Source organism: Medicago sativa, chromosome 2 (assembly GCF_051527215.1).
Source record: "Medicago sativa cultivar Bolivia chromosome 2, Bolivia_mono, whole genome shotgun sequence".
In the NCBI taxonomy this organism is placed as follows: Eukaryota; Viridiplantae; Streptophyta; class Magnoliopsida; order Fabales; family Fabaceae; genus Medicago; species Medicago sativa.
The window spans coordinates 54212876-54218875 of record NC_140750.1 but is presented as its reverse complement, the minus strand read 5'-3'; the positions used below and the strand labels follow the sequence as shown (position 1 = coordinate 54218875).

The following is a 6000-nucleotide window of genomic DNA, read 5'->3' as shown; positions in this document are numbered from 1 at the left end:
GAAACGGAGGGAGTATAACAAATAGATAAGAGTAAATTCAATATTAAAACAAAGTGTAATAAATTGTATATGTCTGTTTTTTCCTTGTCATTTAAAAAAGATAATGGATGAGTGTAAATTCAAATATTTAAAAAGTGTAACAAACACATTATTTACTTTTTTGGTTACCACACAAAATATATCGTGCAACAAACATGATATGTCTAGTTTTTTTCTTTTATCCTTAAAAAAATTTAACAAACTAGATCAAATATATGCCACTATAAATACAAGAAGAAAGACGGACACTCTGCTCTTTTTATTGGACTAACGCGTGTAGATTATCAATATTTTATAGAAATTTTTTGTGTAAATTACAAACGATACTTATATAAAAATTTTGATATAGATTAAAATATAAGTATAGATATTTGTGACTTTTAAATGTAACAAACCATAGTTATCTTTCTTCCAAAAAAAAAATCATACTTGTCTTTTTCAATGACAACAATAATATAACAAATATAACAAAAATTCTTATCTTTTTTAATAATACCAACAATATAACATCATTATAAAAAAAATTGTTTATGGGTATAGTTAGAATAATAAAAAGTCAGTCCAACATCTTCCCAAAACTCCCTATTCTCTTTATATATAATATAGATAAACAATAATATCCGTTGTAGTCTAGTTGGTCAGGATATTCAGCTCTCACCCGAAAGACCCGGGTTCAAGTCCCGGCAACGGAACCATATTCACTTGACCAAAAAAAAAATCAATAATAAAAGAGACTTTTTAAGATGAATTATAGTCCATCCAAATTAGCATCAGAGAAAATCGAACATGAGACCTTAAGGAATAATAAAAGGAAGATTATCATCCATAGACTGAGATAAAATATTTTCAAAAGAGCAATTAGAGAGTAAAATAGTGACTCTTATCATATGTGAGTCATCTTAACATATGTGAGATGCAATATTTATTCTTGGAAAATTATATGGAATCAAGTTGGCAAAACAAATTTTTGTTTCTCTTTTCATTGATTCACGTTCTCTCGATCAATGCAATCATAAAATCTCAAAAACATAAATTTATTTTCTTTTGGAATTATTATGGAATCATTCAGATTTGTTTTATTTAGTTTATTTACAAAAAAAAAATATTTAAAAGATCTATGGTCTATACTATTTGGGTCATTGAGATTTGTCCATATTTTTCTGGTCCAAATAGTATGGACTAGAAAATAGCCTCTTTTGGCTCTTTCGAGTTGGCTTTTTCTCCTTCCAAAATTAGTCTCAACTTTCAATGATCCAAAAAAGACCGGATAGATGGGTCCGGTAATGTCTGTCTTTCTGCTAGTGAAAATAATGAAGATATGAAACTATTAATAAATTTTTTGCTACTTGTTCCGGAAGTAAAAAGAGTTTCATCTGCTCCTGAATAACTTCCTTCAGAAGGGCTCTCGCTTCCCCAGTGAATGTCTTGGTAGAAGATATGATTTCGTTGAATTCAAATTTATTCGTTTTTAAATACGCATGTATCTAAACGAGAAAATAATCATGAGTTTTGAAAATTTTATCACATTGACTTTCTCATATCGATACATAAAAATTTGCTTCCGCACTATAAGCACATAAATTTTGCGACAAGTGTAGTGCAATTATTTAACAATGTTTTGCTAATAAAATAAAAAAATATTTAATAAAAACACTACATTAAGGTTGATATTTTAAAAATAATTATTAGTTTTAAAAAAAAAATCATATTAACTTTCTCATATTTTTTTGAGCAATTAACTTTCTCATATGAATACATAAAAATTTGCATCGGTAGATATAAGCAAACAAAATCCTCACCGAACGTAATGCAAATATTTAACATTTTTTTTACATATTAAAGGAAATAATATTTAATTGAAACATTACATTTATCTTGACAATTTTCATTTAATACCTTTAAATATATGGTTCAAAAGAAATGTCGGATTTAAACTAAATCACAATTCAGTCGATCACAAATGAAACATTGTTCTAGATAAATAGTATGAATTTATATAAAAGAATAATATTTAAAATTAAAAAAAAATCAAATGAAAGAATTCATATTGTTTTATGTTAGAAATATTTATAATATGATTAAGAGTATGTGTACCCGATCGACTCTCATCATTGGTATTTTTTATTTTAAATTATTTTTGCAAAGGTATTTTTTATTTTAAATTATTTTTGCAAAATCATTCTTAATGACTGCATGTCGTTGGCTGAATGATGAACCTAAATTTGGAAAGAAAAAAAAGGTTGGAGAGTGATTGGATTGAAGGATTGGATTGAAGGGGAAATTTAATTAATTTGATGGTTTAAATTGTAAAATGTCATTAATTTAAAATGGGGTGAATATGCAAATTATAAAATACATGCTAAAATTGCAAAATAAAATAATAAAAGTTATTTTTATAATGGAGTACACTTGGCTGTTTTTTATTGGTTTGGGTAAATTGCCCACCAATTTCCAAAGGTAATTTAGAAAAAACCATCTAACTACATGCAATATTTCCATATTCCAGATTTACAAACATACTGATAACTATATCTCATGAATGTTATATTTTGTCTCTCCGATTGTCTGGTATCAATTGAGTTGTGTAGGATAGAATTGGGGCTTATGAAATAATAACATTATCGGTGACTTGATTTGTTAAATTCCAACTTCAAGTTTCCAGAGATCCATCCAAAATCCTCCTTGATTCACTACCTTCTTTCAATAGAAAAATCTAAGTAAAAACAATTGATGTAATCAAGGGGATGGAAGAATCGAAGAATTAGGGTGAATTTAGAAGTAAGTTGTGCGGCATCTGATTGAACAGGGAAAGAAGATGAAATCATGTGTCTCTCTCTTTGTTTGATATCTTGTGTGGAGTATTATCAACCATTTGATTTATTGAATTTAACGGTTGAAATTTGGTGCAAGTCTTTTGACAAGATACAAATTTAGCAAGTGTACTAATTTATATCAAAGTAATAAATAAATTCGTATCTAGAGGGACTATTTTAACTTCTACGTAGCAATGACATTAATATTAGGACGTGATTAAATGGGGGATTGCCTTAGACAATTTGGTTTGGTTTCAATTATGAATAACAACTGAAAATTAGAGTTTTTGTTTTGAAACGTTTGAGAGAAAAGATCAGGTCTTTTGAATCCTCTGTTCATCACTAATTGGTAGTTTGAACCTACATGATATAATTGTTTCTCTAGTTTACGATAATTAACAAAATAGGTTAGGTCAATCTCTTGACTCAAAGCCCTATTTTCTAACTATAATTTTGTAATCCCTTAGGTGAACCTAAAATCATCAAAGGTTTTAATGTCTGTTAATTTCAGAATCACAACTTAACAACTTTCTATCTCTAGATTGTCCGTTAAGTTGAACAGTACAAATAGATCTGAGTTATAAGCTGATGTCGGCAGTAAAATAATCTTTAAGTTCAATTTATATTTGGTCAGAATCATAAAATTATTAAGCACAATTTGTACTGAATAAACTATAATTGCCGTTATAATAATGTAGAGTTTACATATTACATGGCCAATCATCAAAGACCTAATCCCAGAGCAATTTGCTACTCATGGCTAAAGCATAAACAACTAATACAAGAGTATGATTCATTACATTAATTGGATGACTGACTATGAGTTTTGATGGTCTCCCATCGGTTCTCAAGTTCTTCAACTCCAAAAATGTGTTTCTTTCCCCAAAATTTCAAACCTTTCACTCAGAAACATGTTTGTCTTTTAAAGAATTAGTTTATGTAACGTAAAAATTGTGCCCCGATGCAAACAAATTGTGGCCCGATTTTTCATTAAATTTAAATATGCTTCAGATGCTCCTCCAAATCGTGCCTCGATTTGCATAAATTGTGCCCCAATTTTCTTACGTGACAAAATTTTCTAACCAACTCTAAATTGTGCTCTGATTTTCACTACCTTAGCATACTACTTTCCTGTCATTTTTGTAGCTTCTGACTAGGGCTGGCAATGAACCGAACCAACTCGAAAATAGTTCGAGATTCGATTCGATTATTGATTCATTGAACTTGGTTCATGAACCTAATGAGTCGAACTTGAGTTTAAAATTAAGCTCGTTAAATAAATGAGTTTGAACTTGAGCTATGTATGGTTCGACTCGTTTGGTTCATGAACCAGTCCGATATATATATGTGCGTGTGTGTTCGTTCTCTAAAAAATATATATGTCTATGCATGTGTGTTTATATAATATGTAATTTATTACAAGCTTCTTCTAATAATTATTTAGTTTTTCATAAGAATTATTACAAATTTGATTAAAAATTAAGGAACATTATAATAACAGAGAGAGAGGAAAAATGAAGCTAATAGTTTATGCAGGCTTTTTAAGCAAACATATGCTCTAAAATAGTCCCACATCGGGGAGTTTACAAAATATTAGAGAGAGCAGTGTATATATATGTAGTATATGGATTGTGCTACACTAGCAAAAGCTATGTACGCTTCATAGTTTTATTAGTTATACTTTATTATTATTTTTTAAAATATGTCAAAGCATATATTTTTGACAAAAAAAAGCTTGTAAGATATGCAATTCGAGCAAACCAGTTGAACCTAACGAGCTGAATCGAACTGTTCGTGAATTTTAAACGAGCCGAACTCGAGCTAAAAAAAAGGTTCGTTTCGAACTCGAGTCGAGTCGAGCTCAGACAGGTTCGACTCGACTCGGCTCATTTCCAGCCCTTCTTCTGACACATGTGAAATCATCTAAACTCCAGTAAAAATGAGCAAAAACCACTAATAAGCTAACATATGACCTAGTGTCATCATTGCACTTTCATATTGTAACAAACTATAATTATCTTTTTCAATGATACCAACTCGCCGAAACCTTATGAGGAAGTTAAAAAAGAAATCCAACTCGCCTAAACTTCATTGGGAGTGGATATAATATAAGACCTTGAAAAAGAGGCCAACTTGCCGAAACCTTATGAGGGAGTTGAGAAAGAAATCCAACTCACCTAAACTTCATTGGGAGTGGATATAAGACCTTGAATGAAAGACCAACTCGCCGAAACCTTAGAGGGAGTTGAAAAATAAATCTATTTCTTCCAAACTTCATAGGGAGTTGAAGAGGGTAAAACCTTGAAAACGAGGCACTTACTCCGACCATCAACTCGTCCAAACTTTATAGGGAGTTGAAGAAGGTAAGACCTTGAAAAAAAGGCACTTAGTTCAACTGTCAAATCGCCCAAACTTCATAGGGAGTTGAAGAAGGCAAGACCTTAAAAAAATTCACTTAGTCCATTTACCAACTCGCCCGTTGAGGGAGTTGTGAAAAATTCCGGGAATTCATCTATCAAGTGAATTGTAAAAACTATAAAACCTATAGGAAATATATATTAGGAAATTTCATATTAGAGTATATGTACTCGTTATTTGCAAGATAAAAGAGTTAAACGAATACAAGGGTGAGATTAAATAAGGTGATATAAATGAGGTGAACATCGTCATGTCATTAAAAGACAAAGGTCAATGTACAAAGCAAGATCTCGCTCGCTTTAAACCCTAGTATTTCGGGCTTGTCGTAATCATAATAATCGAGCCACGATATTAACGTATAATTTGTTAAAGCACTTCATCATTTTGTGCATCGTGCTTGAGGGGTTGTGGACCATCAAAGAACATACCCTTAACATATTTGTGAACTATCACCAAACATACATTTTAATATTATGTTTATAAAGTACTTTGCCTAGTTTTTAGCCTCATGCTTAAGGGGATGTGGACCATTAAAGAGAAGATAACACCATACCCCTTTCTAAGGGCATAGAATAAGGACGGAATACATTATGTCATGTGCTTGGCACATGGGCGGGATATTCAAATGAGGAGGTTACAAAGGATAGCCTCTAGGCAGTTTTAAAAGGGGTGGTTCCCACTTGTATAAAAGGAAGGGTTAGCTTCAAAAAAAGGGGATCACTTTCATAAA

The 6000-nt window shown here is 30.7% G+C and overlaps 1 non-coding gene across 1 annotated transcript; it reads left to right on the top strand.

The window, feature by feature from the left end:
* The first annotated feature begins 658 nt into the window (after positions 1–658).
* On the top strand, positions 659–731 carry TRNAE-CUC (transfer RNA glutamic acid (anticodon CUC)). The gene has a single exon. It is a non-coding gene; the product is annotated as a tRNA-Glu (tRNA).
* Positions 732–6000: the final 5269 nt, after the last annotated feature.